Source organism: Hyperolius riggenbachi, chromosome 5 (genome assembly GCF_040937935.1).
Source record: "Hyperolius riggenbachi isolate aHypRig1 chromosome 5, aHypRig1.pri, whole genome shotgun sequence".
Taxonomy (NCBI): domain Eukaryota; kingdom Metazoa; phylum Chordata; class Amphibia; order Anura; family Hyperoliidae; genus Hyperolius; species Hyperolius riggenbachi.
The window spans coordinates 328,764,349-328,776,517 of NC_090650.1; positions in this window are offsets into that span (position 1 = coordinate 328,764,349).

The following is a 12,169-nucleotide window of genomic DNA, read 5'->3' on the forward strand; positions in this document are numbered from 1 at the left end:
AGTGGAAAAACCCTTGTTTGCAAGCACAGAGGTCAAACGTTTCTTGTAATTGATGACCAAGTTTGCACACATTTTAGGAGGAATGTTGGTCCACTCTTTGCAGATCATCTCTAAATCCCTAAGGTTTCGAGGCTGTCTCTGTGCAACTCTGAGCTTGAGCTCCCTCCATAGGTTTTCTATTGGATTAAGGTCCGGAGACTGACTAGGCCACTCCATGACCTTAATGTGCTTCTTCTTGAGCCACTCCTTTGTTGCCTTTGCTGTATGTTTTGGGTCATTGTCGTGCTGGAACACCCATCCACGACCCATTTTCAGTTTCCTGGCAGAGGGAAGGAGGTTGTCGTTCAGGATTTCACTATACATGGCTCCGTCCATTTTCCCGTTAATGCAATTAAGTAGTCCTGTGCCCTTAGCAGAAAAACACCCCCAAAGCAAAATGTTTCCACCCCCATGCTTGACGGTGGGGACGGTGTTTTGGGGGTCATAGGCAGCATTTTCCTTCCTCCAAACACAGCGAGTTGAGTTAATGCCAAAGAGCTCTATTTTGGTCTCATCAGACCACAGCACCTTCTCCCAGTCACTCACAGAATCATTCAGGTGTTCATTGGCAAACTTCAGACAGGCCTGCACATGTGCCTTCTTGAGCAGGGGGACCTTGCGAGCCCTGCAGGATTTTAATCCATTGCGGTGTAATGTGTTTCCAATGGTTTTCTTGGTGACTGTGGTCCCTGCTAATTTGAGGTCATTCACTAACTCCTCCCGTGTAGTTCTAGGATGCTTTTTCACCTTTCTCAGAACCATTGACACCCCACGAGGTGAGATCTTGCGTGGAGCCCCAGAGCGAGGTCGATTGATGGTCATTTTGTGCTCCTTCCATTTTCGAACAATCGCACCAACAGTTGTCACCTTCTCTCCCAGCTTCTTGCTAATGGTTTTGTAGCCCATTCCAGCCTTGTGCAGGTCTACAATTTTGTCTCTGACATCCTTGGACAGCTCTTTGGTCTTTCCCATGTTGGAGAGTTTGGAGTCTGCTTGATTGATTGATTCTGTGGACAGGTGTCTTTTATACAGGTGACTAGTTAAGACAGGTGTCCTTAATGAGGGTGACTAATTGAGTAGAAGTCTAACCACTCTGTGGGAGCCAGAACTCTTAATGGTTGGTAGGGGTTCAAAAACTTATTTCACTCAATGAAATGCAAATCAGTTGCTATCTTTTATTTAAGGTTATTTTTTCGATTTTCCTTTTGATGTGCTATCTGCCACTGTTAAAATAAACCTACCATTGAAATTATACTGTTCTGAGACTTTTCATTTCTTTGTCATTGGACAAACTTACAAAATCAGTGAGGGGTCAAATAATTATTTCCTCCACTGTGTGTATATATATATATATATATATATATATATATATATATATATATATATATATATATATATATATATATATATATATATATATATATATATATATATATATATTTTATGCATACATACATGCGCGCCTAGCAATAGCCATAGCACCCATAGTAACCGCTATGGGGCCCTGTGGCAAAGGGGGCCCAAGCAGTAATGTATTATTTTCCTGTTTTTCTCTATGCTTGACTTTATCTCAGTGCCCATAGACTGTGTAAAGTGTAAAAGTGAAGTTGGTTAACAGTAGATAACATAAATGATCCAGCAAACTTGAATTGGATTTTTTAAAACATATGCTATGCTAATCAGCACATAAAGTTTGGAACGCCCCTCTAGGTCATGTAAAAATACAGTAAGGATTGCAGAAAGGTTAGCAATTGTGAATAAGAGTTTGCTGGGGGTGTGATCATGCAACTGCAGCAGCTCAGTTGCATCTGTTTAACAAACAGTGATGAGCAAAAATGCAAATATTCTTTTTGCCGAAATAAGTACAATTTTCGCTTCGACAAGCGAAAATTTGCCCAAATATTTTAGCGTTTATTTTCGCCTAATGTCCACAATTTTCACGGTAAATTACAAATCCCCCTTACAAGCTAGAATCATTAAATTGGCAGTGTATGTTAAGGAGAACAGTGGGTATAAGGGGAAAAATAATTTTTCAAAAAGACCTTATAGTTTTGGAATAAATCAATTTTAAAGTTACAGTAGGAAAAAGTATATTTTTTTTGTTAAACGCCTCACTATATATAGTGATTTGAATATAAAAAATATTTTATCAAGTGCACGTGTCAGTATTATTACAGTGGCAGAGGGGAGCAGGGGCTCAGTCAGAGTGACCATCACCCCCATAAGTCAGGAGAAGCAGGCAGTGTACACATCCCATAAAATGACAGTGGCGGGGGGAGAAGCGGCTCGGTCAGAGTGACCATCACCCCCATAAGTCAGGAGAAGCAGGCAGTGTACATATCCCAAAAAATGACAGTGGCGGGGGAGAAGAGGCTCGGTCAGAGTGACCATCACCCCCATAAGTCAGGAAAAGCTGGCAGTGTACAAATGAAAAAAAAAATCCAGAGGCAGATAGGAACATTGGCTTGGACACAGCAACCATGCTTAAAGAACAACTGTAGTGGGGGGAAATATAGGCTGCCAAATGTATTTCTTTTAAAACAAAACCAGTTGCCTGGCAGCCCTGCTGGTCTGTTTAGCTGCAGTAGTATTTGAATCAAACCAGAAACAAGCATGCAGCTAATCTTGTCAGAAATCTGACACAAATATCAGAAACACCTGATTTGCTGTGTAAAACAAGGAAAGACAATAGAGAGCCCCCAATAGTGTATTATTGATAAAATTTGGGAAAAATCAATAGTAGTAGGTTATACTCACAAATATGGGTTGCCAAAGTCAAGCAACCACTCACTTTGCCTATGGGGATATTAACCCTGTCCACACCCATCCACCAGGTGGAATATCAACGTATGAAGAGTACAGAGGCGCCAGCAGAATAAACTTAGTGTCAATTAAAACCAAATAAAATGTGGGTGGGCTTGCCTCCCCTACAACCAACACAACCACTATATATGGATTGAATAAATCAAATTTTAATAAATACTCCAAAGAAATATGCAACGCGTTTTGCAGGTCTGAAGCCTGCTTCCTCAGGCAAAAGTACGGATAGGAGCAACTGAAACACAAACAAACAACAACACACAAACATCTGTAGTATCGATCATCATAAATTGAACAAAGCAAAAAGCAAGCCTTCATATGATAAATACAATGAAATATGTTAAAACTAAATGCTTATTCTCATAGCCTTGTGGAATAACATCTCCAAGAAGACACGTACATATGTACATACAGTACAGTATATCCCCATATATCGGTCTCTCTCTATATACACATACACGAATCTCCAAGAAATATACATCCAATAAATATTGTTCAAACACTAGTAAACCCTATACAAGTGTGTATATACTTTTTTTCTGTATATTGCACATAAAAAAACATGTATAGTGAAGAATCACATGCCCTTCTTCTTAAAAATAGAGTGTGCAAAACGCTTCTAATGTAGTGTATAGTAGATTTTAACTCCCGTTTCTGACAGTGCTTCCCAGTACTATCCAGTATGTGGGTGGGGGAGCCGGGAAAAGAGACCTACCTGAGAGGTTGTGCGTACCGGTGTAGCGCCTCTGCAACGAGCAGGCGCCGCAACAGCTTCTAAAATACTATTAGCCATCTCTAAATTGATTACGAGCGGGACACGCTCATAGAGATGGAGTTGTGATGAATGCGGAAGTTGTGATTCCTCAGTTCCGCTCATTGGGTAAGTTTGGAGGGGCGGAAATGCGTCATGTAAGGGCGAATAGTCCAGACGCCATCTTTATTGTGGTCTCGTGCCTGGAGTAAATATTTTATATAAACAATATAGGAGGACATGCGTATATATGTGGGCATGTTAGCCCAATTATATTCTGATGATACTGTGTAAAGAAGGGGAAAAAGGGGAAGAGAGGGGGGAGGGGGGGAAGCGGCGGAAGACGGAGGAAGCGTCTGTGAAATATGTTGATGAGGACAGGTGGAAGTGATGGTATTGGCCCCTGTGGAACATATCCTCAATTGCTCCCCTTGAGCCAGTGGGATGTGCCCATTCCTCTAGACCTGGACCTGTATATGTAACATGGCCACACATGATGCACTTCCTCCTGTCCTCAACATATTTTACATAGACGCTTCCTCTGTTAACCAGTTCGGCCTATCTGGACGAGCTTCCTCGTGCTCCCGCTGCCCGCCGCTAGCCCCCCGATCAGTGAATGGGAATAAAATTCCCATTTACTGATCTAACTTCCCCGCAGAAATACCAACGCTTTCTCTCCGGAGAGCGCGGTATTTCTGCCCCCAGGAAACTTCTCCCCAGCATTTTAGTTCCTGGATGCGAGATCGTTCGCATCCAGGACTTTTTTCACTGTGGCCATCTTGTGGCCAAATAGTAAACTGCACCCACATACATTTTTAATAAAAAAAAAATATTATTTTACATTTAAAATTAGCAGTTTCCCTCCCACACCAAAAATACCCACATACACTTTTTTTTTTTATTAAAAAAATAAAATAAAAAATACAATTAAAAAAAAACAAAAACAACATAAATAGTTACCCAAGGGTCTGAACTTTTTAAATATGCATGTCAAGTGAATATGTTATTATATTATTTAAAATTATAAGCTTATAAATAGTGATGGACGCAAATTAAAAAAATGCAGCTTATTTCTAAATGAAATATCGGCACCATAAATTGTGATAGGGACATCGTTTAAACGGTGTAATAACCGGGACAGATGGACAAATACAATACATGAGTTTTAATTACGGTAGTGTATATTAATTTCAAACTATAATGGCCAAAAACTGAGAAATAATGAATTTTTTTCATTTCTTTCTTAATCTTCCTGTTAAAATAGATTTAGAAAAAAATAATTCTTAGCAAAATGTACTACCCAAAGAAAGCCTAATTAGTGGCGGAAAAAACAAGATATAGATCAATTCATTGTGATAAGTAGCAATAAAGTTATAGGCGAATGAATGGGAGGTGAACGTTGCTCGGATGCATGAGATTTTCAAACTGCAGTGCTGAACCGGTTAAACTAAATGCACCCGGTGCAACGTTTTAGTCGCACACGGTGCAACGTTTTAGTCACACACGGTGCAACGTTTCACGTGCAGCGTTATACTTTGCACGTGATCAATAAAAGCTTTGGACGTGCTAACTGCTTAGTACCCCAGTTAGCATGCCCAGAGCTTTTAAACGTGCTAACTGAGTTATCACCCTTTTGTGAATCGAGCCCATGGAGTCTGGTACCCAAAAAGTGGTAACGTCATATGGGCTGAAGCTGCAATCAAACAAATCCTCCCTTTCCCTGCAGAGCCCCCAAGCCAAATACTCCCCCCCCCCCCCCGACTCGACCAATAACAAAATGTGCTATGGTGCTTAGTCTTTTCTAGCTATGCCCCTGTGCAGGTGTTTTTGCACACATTCTGCCTCCCTAGGAACCATGCAGCATTCCTGTGTCCCTGTAAAGCTGAAAATGTAAGAATTTTCCCAATGCCAATGAAAAATTATATCTGCAAACCTAAACAATGATAGTAATTTCCTTTATGAAACACATTTTGCAAAGGATTTAAGTAACGTTTTTTCTTTTCAAATCAACATCTACAAAGTAGGTTTTTGTTTTGTTTTGTTTTTACGCTTTGTTAGATAGAAGTGTGAAACTTTGAAGATATTGATTTAAAGTCTCTGAAACTTAAATTACTACTAACTCATGACTTGGGGGTATTTTCTGGATGGAAGCATATAGGTATTTCGTATTACATCTTGAAGCAGGAAATCTAAATAAACCAACTTTCAGTTACATGAAGATATTTTGTTGTTTTTTTATTCAGTACTTTAGTCAGACACTGTCCAGCAAATAGATGATACTTGTACTATTGTGTGAGTTATTCAAAACACTTCCCAAAAAGTTGGGCTGTTTAAAAGGAACCTAAACTGAGAAGGATATGGATTTTTCCTTTTAAAATACTGTACAGTGGCTTGCAAAAGTATTCTGCCCCCTTGAAGTTTTCCACATTTTGTCATATTACTGCCACAAACATGAATCAATTTTATTGGAATTCCACGTGAAAGACCAATACAAAGTGGTGTACACGTGAGAAGTGGAACGAAAACATACATGATTCCAAACATTTTTTTACAAATAAATAACTGCAAAGTGGTGTGTGCATAATTATTTGGCCCCCTTTGATCTGAGTGCAGTCAGTTGCCTATAGACATTGCCTGATGAGTGCTAATGACTAAATAGAGTGCACCTGTGTGTAATCTAATGTCAATACAAGTACAGCTGTTCTGTGAGGGCCTCAGAGGTTGTCTAAGAGAATATTGGGAGCAACAACACCGTGAAGTCCAAAGAACACACAAGACAGGTCAGGGATCAAGTTATTGAGAAATTTAAAGCAGGCTCAGGCTACAAAAAGATTTCCAAAGCCTTGAACATCCCACGGAGCACTGTGCAAGTGATCATTCAAAAATGGAAGGAGTATAGCACAACTGTAAACCTACCAAGACAAGGCCATCCACCTAAACTCACAGGCCAAACAATGAGAGCGCTGATCAGAAATGCAGTCAAGAGGCCCATGGTGACTCTGGACGAGCTGCAGAGATCTACAGCTCAGGTGGGAGACTCTGTCCATAGGACAACTATTAGTCATGCACTGTACAAAGTTGACCTTTATGGAAGAGTCGCAAGAAGAAAGGCATTGTTAACAGAAAGCATAAGAAATCCCGTTTGCAATTTGCCACAAGCCATGTGGGGGACACAGCAACCATGTGGAAGAAGGTGCTCTGATCAGATGAGACCAAAATGGAACTTTTTGGACAAAATGCAAAACGCTATGGGTGGCGGAAAACTAACACTGCACATCACTTTGAACACACCCTCCCCACTGTCAAATATGGTGGTGGCAGCATCATGCTCGGGGGGTGCATCTCTTCAGCAGGGACAGGGAAGCTGGTCAGAGTTGATGGGAAGATGGATGGAGCCAAATACAGGGCAAACTTGGAAGAAAACCTCTTGGAGGCTGCAAAAGACTTGAGACTGGGGCAGAGGTTCACCTTCCAGCAGGACAATGACCCTAAACATAAAGCCAGGGCAACAATGGAATGGTTAAAAATAAAACATATCTATGTGTTAGAATGACCCAGTCAAAGTCCAGATCTAAATCCAATTGAGAATCTGTGGCAAGATCTGAAAACTGCTGTTCACAAATGCTGTCCATCTAATATGACTGAGCTGAAGCTGTTTTGCAAAGAAGAATGGGCAAGGATTTCAGTCTCTAGATTTGCAAAGCTGGTAGAGACATACCCTAAAAGACTGGCAGCTGTAATTGCAGCAAAAGGTGGTTCTACAAAGTATTGACTCAGGGGGCCGAATAATTATGCACACCCCACTTTGCAGTTATTTATCTGTAAAAAATGTTTGGAATGATGTATGATTTTCGATCCACTTCTCACATGTACACCACTTTGTATTGGTCTTTCACGTGGAATTCCAATAAAATTGATGCATGTTTGTGGCAGTAATGTGACAAAATGTGGAAAACTTCAAGGGAGCCGAATACTTTTGCAACCCACTGTATATACTCGCGTATAAGCCTAATTTTTCAGCACAAAAAATGTGGTGAACAAGGGCCCCGATGCGGCCGCAACCTCTGCAACCCCTATTGCTATGCCACTGTGTCTGCCCCAGGGCCGCCATCAGAAATGTTGGGGCCCCTCACACATCTTCAGGCCTTGCCCCCCCCCCCCCCGATTAGGATTAGATCTGCAGAATCCCCCACAGATTAGGTACAGGTGTCCTCCAGTATAGACTAGCTAGGTAAAAGAGAGAGACAGGAGGTAGACAGAGCGGAGAGAGACAGAGAAGAGAGAGAAAGGAGGAAGAGAGAGAGGGGGACAGGAGGAAGAGACAGAGAGAACGAGAGACAGGAGGAAGAGACAGAAGAGAGAAAGAGGCAGGAGCAAGAGTGAGCGGAGAGAGAGGGAGAGAAAGAGAAGAGAAAGAGACAGGAGGAAGAGACAGAGGAGAGAGACAGACAGGAGGAAGAGACATAGGGGAGAGAGAGAGAGAAAGAGAGGAGGAGGAGGAGGGAGAGACAGAGAAGAGAGAGACAGGAGGAAGAGTGAGCGGAGAGAGACTGAGAGAAAAAGAGAGAGACAGGAGAAAGAGAGAAACAGAAGGAAGAGACAGATGAGAGAGAGGAGGAAGAGATAGTAGAGAGACAGAGAGAACAAGACAGAGGAGAGAGAGGCAGGAGGAAGAGACAGAGGTGAGAGACAGACAGGAGGAAGCGACTGAGAAAGTGAGAGACAGGAGGAAGAGACAGAGAGAATAAGACAGAGAAGAGAAAGAGAGAGAGAGAAGAGGAAGAGGCGGAGGGAAGAGAGATGAGAGGAAAAGACATAGCAAAGACAGAGTGAACCAGACAGAGAGAAAGAGAGAGACAGACAGAGGAGGGAGATAGAGGGATTGGAGGAAGATAGAGCATAGAGACATAGAAAGAAAGAGACAGAGAAGAGAAGAGGCTAGGAGGAAGAGAGCGGAGAGAGACAGAGGCAGAAAGAATAAACCAAGGAGAGCAAGACAGAATGAAACAGAGGACAGAGAGAGGCAGGAGGAAGAGTGAGCAGAGAGAGACAGAAAGAAAGAAAAAAAAAGAGAGAGACAGGAGGAAGATAGTGGAGAGACACAGAAAGAGAGAGAGAATATGCAACAGAGATATAGAAATGATACCACAACTATGTCTATTCCACTATGAAAATGAAACCCAACTGCCAACAGCAGAAACAAGAAGATCTAACGTAAAACAGAAGACTCCTTTATTGGGACACTTAATTCTTGCAGCAAGCAAAAAAGTAATATACAATAAGTGGATCTACCCTAGCATTCCAACTCGTTGGAACAGAGCAAGAGAGAGAGACAGTAGGAAGAGAGAGCAGAGAGAGAAAGAGACAGAAGAAAGACACCGAGGAGAAAGAGAGAGAGACAGGAGAGACAGAACAAACCAAAGGAGAGAGGCAGGAGGAAGAGAGAGCGGAGAGAGAAAGAGACAGAAGAGAGAGAGAGGCAAGAAAAAAAAGAGAGGCAGGAGGAGAAAACAGAGAAAAGAGAGAGAGAGAGAGAGAGACAGGAGGAAGAACGAACGGAAAGAGACAGACAAAGACAGAAGAGAAAGACAGGAGGAAGAACAGACAGAGAGAGACAGACAAAGACAGAATAAAGAGCCAGGAGGAAGAACAGGCGGATAGAGACAGACAAAGAGACAGAAGAGAAAGACAGGAGGAAGAACAAGCAGAGAGAGACAAAGGGACAGAAGAGAGAGACAGGAGGAAGAACAAGCAGAGAGAGACAAAGGGACAGAAGAGAGAGACAGGAGGAAGAACAAGCAGAGAGAGACAAAGGGACAGAAGAGAGAGACAGGAGGAAGAACAAGCAGAGAGAGACAAAGAGACAGAAGAGAGAGACAGGAGAAAGAACAGTGGGATAGAGACAGAGACAGAAGAGAGAGACAGGAGGAAGAATGAGCAGAGAGACAAAGAGACAGAGGAGAGAGACAGGAGGAAGAACAAGTGGAGAGAGACAGACAGACACAGAAGGAAGAGACAGAGGATAGAGAGAGACAAGGAAGAGATGGGAGGAAGTGACAGGAGAGAGAGGGAGAGAAAGAGACAGAAGAGAGAGATGCAGGAGAAGGATAGGGACAGGAGGAAAAAAAGAGAGAGGACAAGACAAAAAAGAGAGACAGGCAGATTCAGCAGTGGTGTCTTGCGGTAGTGTGCCTGGAGTGGACGGTGGCCCAGCTGGTCGGGTCGGGAGATGAGCAGCAGCATCTTGCTCTCATGGCCACAGTGGTGGAGGAGCATCAGGGTTCTCCTGGCTGTGGAGACAGCGGTCAAGTGGTTTACTCCAGTAGCGTCCGGGTCGAGCCAAGGGTAGCAGCTGTAATGACATCTCACCCCCTGGTGTTGCTTTCCTGGGGGGATTAGAAGTTCCTGTACGGGTCCACAGGACGGATTTGGGACCTCAACCATCTGATGCAGGGGGCCGCTGGCATCATGTGGGCCATCAGTTGGGTCCTCCCCGTGACGAGCTGATGCGCCGACTAAATAACCTCCCTGCGCTCGGCCCTCAGAACGAGTGTTGGGGGAGCCGGAGCACTGCATGATTGCCGATCCGATGGCATGAGGGAGCTGGAAGGAGCTCCTGCTGCGCAATCTATTAGAGTGCAGGAGCCTTGTGGCTACACTCTAAGGTGTCATTTTGGTGGAAAACTTCCTGAGCGGTGGAGGTTAATCATGGGCCCCTCACGGCACTCTTGGTTGTCCCCCCCCCTGATGGTGGCTCTGGTCTGCCCATTATGCGCCCAGAGGGGGAGGAGGGTGAAGATGACTGGCTATTACCTGCAAGGGGCAGAGGGGTTAACTTGCAGGGGACACCATACAAATGTTGCTGTATCCTATGAATTTGTGACTTAATTGCTCTTTCCCACTTTCCCTCTTGCACTGGTAAGCCACTTATTAAATTGGCAGTTAGAAAAAAAAGGTTACATTTAAACTTTCCAGCTTTTAATGAACCTGAAACTAAATTTCACTTTGGAGAAAATCTTGTAAATGCCCTAACTTCCTGCGTGAATGGTGTCATAGATGTAGTGATCAGACCCTGGATACATCATCCAGTGCCACAGTACTTTTATTAGCTGTACAGGTTTATGTTAACAAAAAATGCAAAAGGGTAATTTTAGATTTCAACATCACGTCATGTATCAGCTACAATAAAAGTAGCTTGGACAAATGAAATGGGTACAAAAAACTGGTAGTAAATGTGTGCCCTGGAACGCCCTGTATGTGATATCAATCACTTGGAAATGTATGCTTGAAAGAAAGGGGGAGAACCGAGAGCCCAATATGGTGTAGTATGTTAATAAGGTGATGTCTGATGCAAACACACACAATGATTATACTCACAGGGACGGGTCGCTTCCAAGGCAACCACTAGATAAGCAGGCGGGGATAATTGTAACCTGACCCCAATCAGGGTTAAGAAGTCGCTCTCTGTAGATAGAAGGAAATGGGGATACACCCCTCCACCCAGGGTGGACTCAACAATTATGTGGTATAACAACAGAGGTGGCAAGTAGAGTAAAATTTGTTAAAATTGTTAAAAAGGGGGAAGTGGGTGGACTCACCTCCCTTCTGAAAAAATGGCCAGACAACGGGCAGGTTACTTCAAGTTTAAAGTAACATTTATTATGAGCTCAAAAAGTGCAACGCGTTTCACGGGTAACAGTCTCGCTTCTTCAGGCAAACAATTTTTGGAGGGAGCAAAGTCGGGTCAAGAGCCAATTACTTCCTTTTAAACAATTCCAGTTGCCTGGCAGACCTGCTGATCCATTTAGCTCAGTAGTGTCTGAATAACACCAGAAAACGAGCATGCAGCTAATCTTGTCAGATCTGACAATAATGTCAGAAACACCTGATCTGCATATGCTTGTTCAGGGTCTATGGCTAAAAGTATTAGAGGCAGAGGATCAGCAAGACAGCCAGGCAACTGGTATTGCTTAACCTCCCTGGTGTTAAATTTCCCTAGGATTTCTGTGCAAAAAGTGATCCAATTAATTTTCATAACCTTTAATAACCTTTTTTTTCCTGTAACTTTCCAGTACAGATGAGTATTCATGTGTATGGGCATCAATACTGTTCACATCATGTTTCGTATTGACGTGTAATCCGTCAATACCGCTAGGGAGGTTAAAAGGAAATAACTATGGCAGCCTCCATATCCCTCTCACTTCAGTTGTCCTTTAACCTAACCTGTTGACAAAAAGTGTGGAGCATTTATAGGTCTTGCCAAAGGAGGATTGTAAGTTCTTCAATTTGTAGCATATTATAACAGATTGTAAAGGGTTTCAACAGTCTTCTTATCACTGCTAATTAAAATCTGCAAATGTATTTATTTATAAAACTTGCAAAAAGAGGATGAATCAGTTCTTTTTATATGTAATCAACCTTTTGCCCAGGTTGCTCACGCCTTGCTGATTTGATTGTAAAATTAGTTGCAATTTAATTAGTCAGTTACTGTTACTGAATTGTTTTATTTCACTTAAGACTTTAACATCAACAGAGCCCTGATCGATGGTTTGACTTTTG